Here is a 16,622-nt window from a genome sequence, read left to right on the forward strand (position 1 = left end):
TACTGAGTCTGGTTGGGATGGAAGTAACTTTCTTCAGCACCTCTACAGTCCTGCATTTTAAGTTTATAATTGAATGAGTGTTGATAGCATACCTGTTTTAATTATTGCAGAGCATCAGGGCCTTCTCTGTCTCCCACTCTGCACCTCACCCCAGGAAGCCGGCTGTGTACCAGCCTGAGCTTAGAAGGAGCTGGAATTATGAATGCAAACATACCAAAAGGATAGACCACACCATATAATATCCTGCTCACTTCAATGTTTTATGGAAAGCAGGCTGAATTTTTTCCAAAGTAACCATTATTTAGAGACATATTATTATCAATCTGCTGGTTTACAATTGCATCACCTTTTGTATTTTTTTTTATTCATGATTTTTTCTTGCATTTGCCCTTCTAATTCTCTTCCTCATCATCCTGGCAGAGGGGAGCGAGCAATTGGCTGGTGGGTGCTCAGTTGCAAGCAGGGATCAATCCCGCATACTCTGGGACCAAATGAGTTCTGTTTTTGCAAAATAAGATGCATATTCAAAAGATATTATCATTCCGTGCACAAATATTTTTATGATGCAGTTAGCTTGACTTGATCTGAATAATTTTGAATATTGCTTATTTTTCAGATATGTTTTTTTTTTCCATGATCTTAAAGAACATTTTTGTGTTTTTCCTAAGGTATTTATGTATTAGTTGCAGTCATCTCTCTAGGCAGAAGAATTGTAGTCTTGATATCACAAGTACCATATTATTTCCTGAAAATAGGAATTGCAATTCAATATCTTCTAGGCATTTTAAAAGTACTTCAACTATAGAAAATAAGTCAATATATCTAAGTCTTTATTATGAACTTCTTTCGAACTTCTGGAGAATGGAATTAACATTCAAAGATAAGACAAGACACTGAGAAGTTTTATAGTTTTATGGTCATTTGAATTGGAAATGAGAAATATTTATTTTCTAGCTTAAAAAGGGTGTCTCATGAGGACATATATATTTATAAATGTTCTTAACTTTAGAGGTTTGAAATGTCGTGAAAGTAATGAAAGTCATAAGCTCTCCACTGGTGGAGAAAATAATCCTTATGTTATGTATTGGCATGAGATCTAGCTGTTATGTAGAATTGAAGTCAAATAAGAACCATTTTCCATCCAATTCTAAATCTTGGTTTGGATTTCAAATTCTTTCTGAAGTTTCACGCCCCCTGACCACAGTGACAAGATTGAAATTTAATGATAAGCCAAATTATACTGTTTTCAAAATGAGATTTAAAAAGTCACAGAACAGTCAAAACACTTTTCAAATGTTTTCCAAGGCTATTGATTCCACAGAAGGTGACAGATCCCTCTAATATATTTTCAGATCAATGAAACTTTGTAGGACACCTTGACATTTGCTTCAGCAATATGAACAGAAGTTACAGGGTAATCTTGTCCATCTTTCTTACCAATGAAATAGCTTTTCAATCTAAATGAAGACTAATTTATTCCTCTGTAAACTCAGGATTCAAATAAATTATATATATTTGTCTCCAGACTATGTTCTTCCCAGTTTTAATCTTGATTTACTTGGCTGCTCTTTGATGTGATTTGCACAAGGTTTGGCAATTCACTGACTCATCATGTCTACTTGGTGCCATAGTTCAGATTTTCCATAGAGGACGATTTTCTCAAAACTCATTCTTTAACATTTAACAGCTTCAGATATGAAGCAGTAATTTGGTTGTTTATAATGAAAATATGTAGTTTTATTAATAAAAACCAAAAATGAAATTCCATCCACAATTTGCTTTCCACTATTCAGAGATCATGTTGATACCACCTAACAGGGAAACGTTTGATCAAATGACAAGTACGATTAAACAACCATATTTATCTTTTAGAATGATATTTGTAAGTCTTCCCTTTTGAAAGAGGATATTTTCATTATAAAAAAAAAACAGGGGAAATGGAGGTTTGCAGGACTGAAGGGAGTATATCAGAAGGTGTCACCTGCTAGTATGTGTAGCGGGTTTCAGAGAACACTAGTCCTTCTGAAGATAACCACGAAAGTGCCTGCAAATAATTCTCACTGTAGTGTAAAATTCAAAAGATAAAACTGTGAGAAAGTAAAAAGCTGGAGTGTGGTAAAATTCCCACTAATTAAAAGAAATGTATGCTGTAGCCAAGTGACAGGATTTGTGCAAGGTAGTCTCATACATTAGGACCATTCTTTGGTTCTTATTCTGGGAACTAAAACCCCTGGGTTGTCAATTCTCAACAGAAAGTCATCAAGGCTATTGGTGAATATAATGCTGGGGCTTTTTTCTCTGGAAAAAAAAAATCATTTCTGTTGACTCTTTATAATTGATTCTGTTACTTAAATGTCACAGCTCTGAACCAGCATCACAGGACGCAGAGATACACTGGTGTAAAATAATTAAAAACTTGTGTACCACAGAGCTTGCATTCCAATTTTTAAACAAGAAGTATGAGAAGAATAAGATAGAAATTATGGATATACTCTGACCAGTCAATCAATGATTTTGAAACATTATCTAAATAATGTCATATTTCCTGGAGAAAATTTTGACTAATGAAAACAAAAGAAATTAAAAACAATTCTTTTTTTTTTTTTACAAATAACAATGCTCCACATGGACGTGCACTTAAATAGTGCTGAAGCTGTTTATTTCAGTGTTTAGTCAGAAAACAATGGGAGATAATGTTTTATCTTCCCATATGTTCCAGGTAATTTTTGGTAGAAATAAAGAATGGCAAGTAGAGTGAGAAACTGTGATTGATGCCCTTAAAAGCAATGCCTTTTTAGGCAAGTTATAGAAAGGTAAATTTGATGAAAAAGAAGAAAACAAGGAAGCATTTATGGTCTTGGTAACAGAAAATATAAATAAACGTTGCAGCAGGATTTTATATAAATCCCAGGGGGAAAAACTTAAGTGTAGGTGGTATGGTGTTTCTGTACCTAGACAGGAGTTCAGCTTTGCAGGCAGCCATCAAAGGAGTTATTTAGAGGTATTATACAGAAAGAACTGAAAGATTGGAAAATTTATGAATTAATGATGATATATAGATGGAATTGAATGCTATTCAGGAGGATGATGTCAACAGAAAATGAGAATACTCTGGGTGGATAAGAACAGTTCAGGACAAGTTTTTAAATAAAGAATAATATGAGAAGAGAAACTGCAAAAATATGGTGTATCCACTGATTTTAATGGTGGAAGAGTAAACAGGCATGAGATGGTTATAAAAATAGCAAAACAGCATTGCCATTAAAGAGGTCAGTAGAAAAATGTGCTTGAGACAGAAGAAGAAAATAAAGGCATTAGAGGGAAGATAAGATGATTAGAAATGGATGGATAAGTCAGGTGTGAGAAATGAAGAAAGATAAATGCAAAAAAGTCCCAGAAAACCAAACAAACCTAAGGGAAAAAAACCTCACGAACCATGTAAAACAATGACTATTCAGATGCCTTAGCATTTCTTAAATGAAAATCTTTCACAAAACACCTTCTAATTAACTCTATACAAATATACATTTATTCAGTTTTGGAGTCTTCCAAAATTTTCTGAGCAGTGATCTTTGAATTACCATTCAGAAAATGGTGTGATGAGCAATGCTGCCCATTAAATCACTTCCTGCAGTAACAAACACTTCTTTTATGACTCTTTCTTCATAGCTGACCAAACCCTTACTTTTTAGATAATTTTAATAGAGTGGCATCACTACTGAAAAGAAGTGAAAATGCTGGAGGGTAAAGTCCAGATATGATGTGATTTTAATTAGGTTTCTGGCCAAGGCATACTTCAGCTTTCACTGAAGTCAAGAGAAGACTGCTATTGATTACAGAGGAATTGGATCAAAAATGTATGACAAGATAAAGATCCATGAGATTTCTTTGTCCACCGCTCCCTTTAATACAGGGAAAAAAATTATTTTTCTTTTAAGTTTATGTTAATATTTGGACTTATTTGCATAGATTTTATAAAGTAAAGATATAAAATGTAAAATAATAAATTTTGTTTCCTCTGCTTTCTCAGGTTTTTTCCTTCTTTTTATTTCACTAGACTAGAAAAATCAGAAGGAGAAAAATTTAAAAGTGTCTTGAGAAAAGTGAATCTTAGATATCATTTCTAAAAAATGTTTACCTCTGCCATTTGTTTTCCTCTCCCTTCAGCAAATATTTCTTTAGTCTGTTACCTGGTAGGAAGGTGGTTTAAGTAGTTGTTTAAATACTTTCCCTACATGGAAAGAACTTGGCATGTGTGAACTCTTTGCCCTCTTTGTTGAGTTTAGGAAAATGAAAATTCCTCTATCCTCTGCCTTTTAGTATTTCCTGGAACAGCTGCCTCTGTTGATAATTGAATATAAATGAGAGAAACCTTTTAAATAAAGTGGTGTTAATCAAGAAATGAACAGTTACTCAGCAATGTCAGAACTGGTGGTCAGAAAATTTGACATTTTTTTAAGTGTACTTGGACTATTCCTTTCTGCCAAGCCAAGGTGATCAAGAATTGTACAATATACTACCTTGTAATGAGTATTTCCTTATGACTTTTTTTTTTCAGGTGGAAAGGCCTTCTGGGATTCTGATTAGATTAATGAGAATTGATTTATAAACATACAAATACATAAATAAAATATGAATACTAAAGATGTCTGTGGTCAAAAGTAATTAATATGTGGACTGTTGGAAATCATCAAGACAAGCTGTTTAAACTGAAGCTTCTTCCTTATTCTTTAACTGTACAATCACATAATGCTTGATTCTCCTTGCAAGACACAGACATCAGAAGAAAATCAGCTGGAAAAACAGCTAGTCAGTTTGCTAGAATCACTTCTGTTAGCTCAAGAATAGAAGAAAAATCACCAAGCTATTAAATATGGGGAAAGCCAAACTCTGTAGGATGAATTGAAGATAATTGCAGAAGCATAGGCATCTCAAAATGCCAAACCTAAAAAATTCTTCATTTCCATCCATCAGGCTTTCTATTGTCTGCATCATTATTTCCATATCTTCCAGAATACAATATAATGTGATGAATTATTGTGTCCTTATTTTCTCCCTGCTTGCCTTGCAGCAAGCACTAAGTGGCTTCACTACAGGGTTCAAGTAATGTGAGGACAAGACAAGGTAGCTTGTAATTTTCACCTGAGTAAACATGTCAAAGTAAACTCTTTTCTCCTTCAAGACTTTAACTTCCACTAGTAACTCAGATAAAAGCAACAAGCACCTTTACTTTCACTGAGTTTTTATGTTGTATCTCGATTCCTTTGAACTAAAAAAGAAATACAAAACTTTATATTTTAGTTATGTGAAAAACAGAATTATTCTGAAGTAAGAAGTTCAGCACTGTATTAAAGAGAAGAAAGTATTCCTGTGTCACCTATTTCTTGACTTTTATTATACTTCCAAGCTCTATTTATCTACTTCTCTCAAAAAAATTTGTGTCCTTTACTGTCACCCAAACAATCACAAGTTGAGCATTACAGCTTTGCCTAAATAGCAACTGAAATGAGCTGAAAATACTCCTATGAAACACACTGAGTTATGAGATGGTGCTTTACAAAAGGCAGGCTGTCAGCTTTGTCCTGTAGTCACATTTGAATTTGAAGAGAACTCAAGCAGAAGAAGAAATGAGAAGGGTGAGGGGAAAGTAGGTTGAGATAGGAGCAAATACAAGGAAGTCTGCAATTACATAGGGCCAAGTAACTTCTGTGCAAGCAAGGATCTTTTTTCCCACTACATATAAAATAATCTGGCATCAAGGAGTAATTTTTAAAGCCGTTTTGTCAAGTGACAATAAAATCCTATACTGTGGCAGTACAGATAATAATAATGCCCCGTATTTATATAAATAAATACGATTCTTTCTTTAATCATTCTGACCTGAGACAACTAATAGCTGTAAACCCTTCTAATTGCTTCCCTGAATAGGATTACTTTCACCTGACTGAGTAAACTGACATTTTAAATTCCCTTTTACAATATAACGTGAGATGTTCTGTTCAGTGCTGCATTTCTAATGTTCCAGTGTCTGAAAGAAGCATATTGTGAATTTCATTCAAAATACTGAAGCAGGTGTTTAAGTAGATATCTCAAACTAAAAGAAAACACAACAAAAGCCAGGATTTAACTTTTGATGAGGAAGGAGAGGCAAAGAAACCTGTCAACTTGTGAAAACCTTAATAATCAGAATAACACAGAAGCTATACAAACTCGCATCAAATTCATCTACCTGGTATGCAAACTTTGTCCCAAAGCAATTTTATTTTTTTAGAGTAACAATTTGCATGAAAAAAAATCACACACTGTCTGCAGGAATTGTCTCTGCTAAATGAAAATGCTCAGGTGCAAATCCTGATGTTACTGAAGTGGTAAAAAATGTAAAAAATACAAAGACTAGAATTTGTGATATATGAAACAACTCTTTGCAGCTTGAAATTATGTAGGTGAGAAATACAGAAAATATTACACATATTTCTCAACAATACAACTCAGTTACAATAATTGAAAGTATCCTTGACTTTTAGAATTTGATTTGCTTACTTAATATGTAAAAGATGCTAACTTTTCCCACCAAATTCTTACTTCAGAAAGAATGGATCTTATTTAAGAACTTGAAACATAAGGTAGAGAAAAAGTCTTCAAGTATATCAGTTTCTGAAGGCTACATATTGCTTTGTACAACTGAGTCATCTCACAAAGTCAAAGGAACAGCTTATCTTAGAAGCCTAACATTTGTGATTAAAAATGTTACTCATCTGTAAGGTAGCCCACTTCTTTCTTATACTTCCTCATCCAAAAATTTATTGCAAAATCTTTTTTTGGACAAGATTTTGTAGAAGCTGCAACTTCTTCCATTTAAACCCGTTGGTTATACAGTTGGCTCCAAAGAAAAATAAAACAGAAGGAATGAAAAAAAAAAAAAATTGAGAAAAAGTCACTTCAGATTAAAATAGGCTAAATTTAATGTATTTTCAAATCCAGAGAACCTGTCCTGTGGCAACATAGGATCCACATGTTCAAAGATTTTTAAAATTAGTTGAAAGCAGTAAACTGGGTTTCAAATGAATGAAACCCCAAAACATTCTTAAAAATTGGAGGTTAATACAGCAGAGAGAGGAGAAAACTTGGCTCCATTACAGTCATGATTTTTCTAAGCTCTGATGGAATTAGAATTTCAATCAGAAAGTTTAAATGTCTTTCAGAAGATTTTCAAAATTAAAAGTGATCTCAAGAAAACACCAAAACATTACTACATTAAAATGTAAATATTTTTCAGGCTTTCTCATGAGATACCAATTAAATTTTTTTTCCCTCTCTACCCTCATTGCAAAAGAGTTTTGCTAGTTTAGAGTTAACTTAAATATTTTAACACCAGTTCTTATTACTTTTAATATAAGTTTTAGCACTATGTTTTCTGAAAGTGTAGTTCTTGATCTTTCAACAATTATATCACTACAATAATTTCTTCTTTGAAAGTATACATATGAACTTCTGACTTTTCCAAGATTGTTTGAGAACTACCCATGAAAATATTTTAATCATAGAGAAATACAAATCAAATGCATTATGGAAGAAAATGTTGTTATAAAATATTTATCACAATTTAAGGATTTGTATTATGAAACTTCAAGCTAAACTGAACATTAAAAATCCCTACTGCTTTTGGTTTATTTGTATTATCTGAATACTTTGTTTAACTCAGAATAATAGGAAAAAAACTTAAAGCATGCTGACCAAACTGAAAAGCTTCTACATCTGATTTAGATTTTCAAGTGTATCTTTTGGTTCAAGGCTGAACATTCCATTATACTGCAGTGGAAATACAAGATGTATTTCTTCAAACACTGTAGATTGCATGCTATTGCTTTTAGAAGGTGATTTACGTTGTAAGCACATACTGGGGGAATAGCTACCTCTGTTATCTAATATTTGGAATGTTATATGCAATTTAGACAGAGAGATATTCTCCTGCAGACACATCCACTTCTGTTTGTTCAGCAATGTCATCCCAGTTACATGCAATTTTATTGTGAAATAGAGGGAGTTTTCCATGGAAAAAAGCATCAGCTGATTTCCCAATTGGTTTATAGGGTAGCTGGACTAATGAAATGGTTGCTGAAGGAAGTGTCACAAATGCTGTGAGAGGAGCAAAGGATTAAGAATGGTCTGCTAGTGTGATCAGAACATACATGCATCTGGTGGATTAATCAGAGCTCTTTACTAGCAGCAGAGTTCCATATTCCTATCTCTTGATTCATCTGTCAAAGACACTGATAAACAGTGGCCCATGGGAATGTCACACCAGAGGGAAGAACAGCATCATGCCATTTAATAGCATATTAGGGAATTTGACATCTCCATAAACAAAGATTTGTGGAGGTTAATGTTAGGGGATTAAGCATCTCTGTAAAAAATGTTTATTTATTTGTAGAGGTTAACTACTGATAGGCTGCACAAACAACTTTTAAATACTGTGACGGTAAATATATATTTGGCATCTTTAAAATATTCTAGATTGGTTTAGACTCCTTGCTGTGAACAACTGATGTTTTTTCTGTTAATTTTGCCTGACATAAAAAAAATTATTTCAAATCAAAATTAATTTCCATGGAAAGTTTCTGCCTTCTGGATTTTTATTTTGGTTTTAAATTTAAAAAATTCAAAATGTAGGAAACAAAAAGTAGCTTTAAAAAGTAGAAGGATTACTTTGTTAAATAATTTTCAAATTTGCATTTAAAAGAAAAGGTTTTTGTTTGTTTCATCATTTAAATTTTCCATCAATAAAAGCAAATTTTAGATTATCTTTGAGGTTCAAAAAATACTTTTGTGGGTGGTTTTTTGGTAGAAAGGCATAGTATAAGTTCTCCTACCTAAATGAATTAGCCTTCCACATTTTTGCTCATGATTAGGAAGCTGTGTTAACATGATTTATTTTAAAAATATGCATATTGATCTAGTACTGATATCCAACTGTGACGGACAAAAACTCTCTAACAGTATAAAGTTAGAAAGTGTATGTTTATTTGATGCCAGGCAGCGTGTGGGATAGCTCCCAAATACACACTGCACCTTCTAGGTGATTGCAGAGTCTTTTTATCCAAATAAGTATTGAATACCCAAAATACAAATACATATTCATAATTTTGGTACATCCCATTCCTTGCTTTGTATGCTAATAATTTCAAAAGCTATTAAGCATGCGTAATTTGTTCCTTGAAGTGGGTCAGTGGTCCCTTTCATGAGGAGGGGTCCTAAAATGAGGAAGTAAATGAAGTCTTCTTCCTTCTGACCTTCCTACATTTTCAATGCAAATATGACAAATGAACTCTTGGTAGAACTCCCATTCCTTGTCTTCAATTGGTTTCAGAACAGAAGAGGCCCACAACTGTCTTATGTTCCTAAAAGCTGTTTGTCAGTTTCTATATTCTTCATTATAAACCCAGCTAACTAAACATTGTGCTGACAAGCAATCAATTATTATTTAACTACTAACTCTTCATCAAGACCTACTCATTTATTTTAATTAATTCTAGTAATGCTTATCTCTAACTAAAATCTTAGCTCCTCTAAAATCTCTAAATTCCTTAAAATTTACGTTTCAAACAACGGTGCTGTACACACAGCTCTTGTGCACTCGGCAGAACTGATGAACACGGCACACACCGTCCATAGTCATACATGCCACTCACCATACAGCAACAGTCTGGCTGAGTCTGAGAAGCCTTGGAACTGGTATAAACATACTGCACTGCTGACCCAGAATGGGAATGGCAATGGAATGTGGGAATGGAAAATTGGGAATGGGAAACTGGAAATTGGGATGGGAAACTGGAAACTGGGAATGGGAACTGGGAATAGGAAATGGGAATGGGAAACTGGGAATGGAAAACACTTGTGAAGAATAACACTGAAGCACCCAGCCAAACCGTAGCAGACATGACTATCCCAACCAGCATCAGGATGCCAAGAAACCATGAACAAGGGACTAAACCTCTTGAATTTTGTGTATTTTCTGCCTCACACAGACAAACTTTGATACACTCTTGTTCTGCATGCAATTGTCTTGACATAACCATAAAAGAAGAGAAAATATACATCAACTTAGTTTAATTCATAAAGAAAAAACAAGCAACGTTAAATAAACGAAACAGATTTCTGTTTCTCTCCCACAAATAGGCACTGAGTTTCCCATCATCACAAAAATCATGCACTCTCTGTCAATTATTGACATCAGCAGCTATCATTATGGTTTAGCAGGAATTACATTCCTGACATAAGGAACACTATAGAGGAAGTGCACCAGTTCTGGGTAAAAAGATGGGGTGGTTTGAAGAAGGATTCAGTGCAAGAATGTAATCACAAGTGGGAAGCAGAGGGAAGCAACACTGATATTTTAAGGAATTTGGAATTGCTCTGCATGATGCAGTCACAGTACACACCAAAACATTAGAGAAAGTAAACTGGCCTCTTCTGGCACCTCTCTGCTCATTGCATTTGCTGTATTCACATTGTGATTGTGATCACTTATTTGTTTTCCTTTGTTGTTTTTACAAAGGTTTGCATTTTGAGAGGGGTTCTCCTGGAAGTCAAATAGCTGAATCTTGTAGGATCCATCACCACATATCTTCATAGTAATATGTCTCCCTTAATTCTGTTAAAAACATGCCACCTGATTTGCTGGTGTACTGGAACACAGAAAAAATCACAGGAAAAAAAACATACCCCTCACACACACATGGCATAGGCCCTGAATTTTCTCACTGAGAGATCTGAAAGCATTACATGCTTGCTCACCACACAGAAGATTTCTCAGTCTATCTTCACTAGCATCCATTATTTCCTGTTTTGAAGCTCATGCTGAGTTAAAAGACTGCTTTTTCTGCAAAAAGGCAATAATTAATAACATATTTGTATATGAGAAGAGAGTTTTATTATCTTGAAACAAGTAATTAGATGGGAAGCAATGATAATGTCACACTGACAACACTAGTGTGTATAAAAAGGAGAATGAACTAATCTTTCAAACACAGTGTCAAACACAAACCTGTTATTTTAATGCCTTAACCAGTACACTTAAATAACAAAACTATCATCATGTGGTTTATGTTCAATTTTAAGTATCTACTTAATGTATAAAATTTATTTAGTATGAAGATATTTATTATTTTTCCATGCTGCTTTGAAAAATATTTTATAATATCATACATCAGTTTTAAAGAATTGAAAGGATAACTTAATTTATAGCCTGAAGCTATACAAACTTGATAATATCAGTACAGCTTCCAGGAACCAATTTACCTGTCCTTTGAGAATTTTGACATATCACAATTTTCCCATTTAAAATGAGTCCAGACAAATCAAAATCCCTAAAATAAAACAGTAAGAACCAACTAATACTTCAGTCCATACCCAGTTGAATTTCATATATTGTATCTTGCATAGACAACAACAACAAAAACCCACATTACTTACAGGTTGTTTTAATTTTTTTTTTTTTTTTTTTTTTTTACTTTGGAAATATTTATTCACATTATCCACTGGCTTTTAATTAAGATTTTTTAATACCAAAAATCCCATCCCAAATAAAGAAATATTAGCACTCTTCGAGTCAGATTTATTTACTAGATCCCCAAGTCTACACCAAGGAGAGTTATGGAAAATTGTTTTCTCACCAGTAAGAAGATGAGAATTCTGCACCTGGTATGCACTTTAAGGCAATTATTGAACTTAAGAAACAACACACACACACACACACACACAAAGTATTAAAGAATCAGAATATTATTAAGTATTATTAATTTCTCATCTAATTATTAAAAATCTGCTGTTAATCTTCCTTTTTTTGGAAGCCAAACATATCCTTGCTTTTGCAATTCTAAAAAATACATTCATTCTGAGAAAGATGGGGGAAACTGTACTGTATATTCACTATTAGCAAACACTAATCATGCTAATAGTAAATCCTAAATAAACAGTTCTTTAAGTATGTTTAAGAGAGACAAAACCATGTTATTTTCTACAAAACTGGACAACTGTTGGCAGTAATTTTCCTGTTTGTCCTGTGTTTATTATTTACATTTTGTGCATTAAAATCCTACTGTTTATTAAAAATGAATTAGTAAACTCAAACCTTATGGCAACAGAGGAACACAACGGAATGAAACAGAAACTGTCAGAATGAAGCAAATCTGCCCTGAAGCCCTATTAATCTGAGGCTTTATGACTGCCTGCTGCTTGTGCTAAGATGTCAACAACTGAAGTGTTGTAGGTTTGGGATATTTTTAATCTCTAAATGCAACAACTATCAATCAGAGGAGAAATTACATTTGACTAAATGAGTGTGGTTCTCCTTTGGGGTAAAGGAAATGTGTCAGAATTATCACAGAGAGGCTGGCATGGTGTCTGGGCTGCATTAATTTATCTTGGAGGTCTTTAATGTCTCCAGAACAGTAGTTCACACAGATCACATGCTTTTTCTGGCACACTGAGCAATTTCCCAGGAGACCCTGTTTTGCTCCATAGTACCACAAACAGTTTTAGGCAGCTTGACACAGGCTGAATTTCATCAGTGGTCTAATTTCTCTAGGATTTATATTCTTCTTAACACCAACACGGGTATTTGTCCTTGGGATAAATTGCACATAGGTGGAATTTGTAATAAAACATTTTCATTAGGATTATGAATGGCGCTGTGGTTAAAACTGTGGTGATAATACATATTTTAAGCTAATCAGTAACATGTAGAATATTATCAAATTCTTTTCTCACTCTCCTAACTTGAAAGAGGAACAAATTCAATTTAATCTTTTAAGAAGCTTGGCAGAAGGTATATAAACTGAAAGACAACAAGACAAATAATTTAGAATTGATAAAAGAGAAATGAGCAATGAAAAAAATCCCAGAGAGCAGTTTGAAAAGGATGCAATTTATACTAGGGTAAATCTAGCAGCCCCTGGTAAGCTAGTCCCCCACTGATTCTGGCCACAGATCTGAAGGATAAACAATCATCACATTTTTCCTGACATGAAGGACCCTTTGGGTGCACAAGTTTTGCAGCTTAGCACAAGAAAATTAATTTTGCAGTGGAAGCTCTTCAGAATCATGCAAATGAAATTCTTTTAATTGAACCCCCTTTTTAACAGTCCCATAACTGTTTTCATGTGCTATAAAACATCCATTTGCAAACTAAAGAGCATCAGAGTGGTTCTTAAAAACAGGAGAAGAGAGTGCAGCATCCTTAACACCCTCTCAGATGGAGAAGGAAATGAGCAGAGCTGTGAGAGGAAGGCAAGTATTGAGGCAGGATCACATCAGGGATCTGGTTTGAAGGGATCAGCAAAAGGGTAGCTGCTCCTTTTATAATCACAGAATCACTGAATATTTTGAGTTGGAAGGGACCCCCAAGAATCATCAAATGCAGATCTTAAGAGAATGGCCCATACAGGGATCAAACCCATAACCCTGGTGTTATTAGCACTGTGCTCCAACCAATTGAGTAATCTCAAAGAACCTGAGCTAATCTCAGGGGCAATGAGTGAGAAGAGGAATTGTGACAGGCAGTATGGTAAGATCAAGTGAGTGACTGAATCTGTGTATTTTATGGCAAAAGAATTGTTAATGGTACACTGTATGAATGCTGAATGCACCGAGATTAAAGCACAGACACTTCTTTTATTCTGTTCAATGCTTACACTCTAAATTTTGCTGAGTCATTTTTATAATCAACTAGATAAATTTGGAAAATTACATTTACAGTAGAAAATTAGAAAATCCTATGTCAAAAGAGTAAAATGGTGCCAATATATAAAAATATGTTGTTATCTATTTGACCAGCTAAGAGTGTCTCTAACCTGCAGATTTCCTTATTACAGTACCCTCAGGTCTCTGCTTGACTTGAGAGGATAGAAGAGAATCACCATATTAACACCATATACACTAATTACATTAGTGTATACTCAAGGCAATGCTGTAACTTTTATGCATATGATGAGGGTGGTTTCTCAGTAGCAACTGGACAACAATAAAGCCTTAAAATTTGTATTAAAATTTGAGCAATAATAATTCTTAATAATTCATTAGTCTTAATATAAATTGACCACAATATCTACAATCAAAATTACAGATAGGGTGAGTTTTCAGAAATACCTAAAGGTATTATAAAATGTTATACTGTTATTTGTAAGAGATAGAAATTATTTGTTAATAAAATCAAGGAAAAATGTTACTGATTGCTTAATTATTGCAACACATTACTTGGAGCTTGTATTGCTTATAACCATACTTTAACCTGGTTTGCTTTGTTTTGGGGTTTTAATTTATTTATTTCTTTTTCCATGCTGCTACAGCAGATGTAGTTTTAATTTTAAATTTTCTCCTTTATTTTTTCAAAAACAAAGTTTTAAAAGGAATGTGCGTAACAAGTAAGGTCAGAAATGCTATCAGTTAGTTTTTATGGCTCATATTTTTCTTTTGGATATGTTTTATTTTAATTCTAGTAACTTCACGAGTTTTTCTCTTCGGATGGGTGCATGCTTCTGGCCATTCTTAATTAAGAAATAAATGTTTCCTAAAGACAGGACGGTCCCATAGAGAAAGAAATGGGAAATTGGTAGGATTTGAATATATTCATGTGAGTGCTACAATTTGCAATTTGACAATATGTGCAAGTCAATGGAACTCTTTTATCATTACTTTACCTTCCTGACCAATGTGTGTAATAGTCATTAGACCTGAATGTAGTGGTTAGAGCTGGGAAATACTGAATGTGTCCTGACACGATGGAAGACAACTCAACATTGTCAAAGGTGTGCTCCATTTCTGCAGATGGTGGTCTAATGATGTATGATTATATGAGGAAAAAACACTCATTAGGCACAGGAGGTACTTGTACCAGAAAAATATAGCAGCAACAACAAAAACAAACAAACAAAAATTAGCAAAAATGCCCCAAAAACCAAAACCAAAAACAAACAAACAAAACAATCAAAAAAAGAAACATAAATAATATTCTCCTTCCCCCACAAAAACAACAAAAAAAAAAAAGACCCAAAACCAACCCACAATCAAACATAAAGATACAAAATATATCCATAGGAAAAACTCCTGCTGCTCAACTTGTAGGCAGTGCACTAAAGTTCTGCTGTTATGTCAAAGAGCAGAAGGCACACATTCCCTTTCCACTAACCAGGGCAATGTGGCAACAATTTAGCTATGAACAAGTTTCTGTTCAAAATGGTCTGAAATCCATTACCATCTAAGGAAGACACAGCACATAAAGGGAAATGCCCCTCAGTAATATGACTGAGATAAATAATTTCAGCGGTTTCATATGTGCTGTTCTTTCCCATTCCTTACACTCACACTAAGAGATCTATGACTATTTAAACTGTAAAAGGGAATCATAGAATAGTTTAGTTTGGAAAAGACCTCTGAGGTCATCAAGTCCAACTATTAACCCAGCGCTGCCAAATCCACCACTAAACCATGTGCCTAAGTACCACATCTATATAGATAAAATGCCTACAGGGGTGGTGAGTAATGTGCTTCCTGGGACAGCCTCTCCCTGTGCGTGACAACTCTTTCCATGAAAAGTTTTTCCCAATATCCAACCTAAACACACACCCAGTAATGTAAATCAGCATCTTACAGCATGTTTTCAAAGCATCTATTGTAATCTGTTTCCAAGTTCTATAAAAGCCAACTATTCACCACAAAAATAGAAACAGGTAATAGCAAAGGCTGATTGTGACAACACAGTATTGGAAATTCATTCAAACACAAGTTGAAAAAGCAGCTTCATCTTAACTATATGTTGTATGTCTGCTACAGCAATTTGAATATTTTGCTGTTTAGGGGGACTTGGAAACAAAGTACTCCAACACTATATCTGGCCTACATCCAAAGAGGATGCCTATTCAGACCAGGATGATATTTTGAAGCTTGAGTTTTTCTGTGCCTCTTAAAAAAATGCATTCTTTGAGCAACCTATATTACTTTTCACTAACATGCTAATATATTTTGGATTTTGAATAAATAAATTTGAATCTGAATAAATTTTGGATGCTTTCTTAGACAACAAGATAACCAGATGATCAGACTGCACATTTAGATACATTTATCTAATGTGTTTTCTTCTCATTTGCCTCTTCTTTTTATTCTTGATATGATCTATTCTCCCTCTTGTTTGTTTTTGTTTTTTTCTCTTCATCTTTATACCTAACTTAAGGTGCTTGGAAAACAGAAAGGTACTGAATACATGTAATGCAAAGACAATATGCAAACAAAAACATATAGCACTTTTATGTTAATCTTTGTAAGTTCACCTACTGGTGTGTACACACCTACAGAATGTGGTAATGAGGTTTCTATTAAACTCTTGTAGTATCCAGAAGTTCATTATAATTTAGTCAGTATTGCCTATGATATTTGTAAAGAATACTTTAACTTACATTCAGCCTCCCACAATGGGATCTCCTTTAAAAATTACACTCCTCTGTTTAGAATAATATTTTCCAAAAATGCATGGATATTAGAGAGAGATGATTCCCTGAAATTTGAGGCAACATATTTTTTGTAGTTAAAATAAATCACATTAAATCAGTCAGCTTTATGAAAATAAAGTC

The sequence above is a fragment of the Lonchura striata genome, chromosome 1 (assembly GCF_046129695.1).
Source record: "Lonchura striata isolate bLonStr1 chromosome 1, bLonStr1.mat, whole genome shotgun sequence".
In the NCBI taxonomy this organism is placed as follows: Eukaryota; Metazoa; Chordata; class Aves; order Passeriformes; family Estrildidae; genus Lonchura; species Lonchura striata.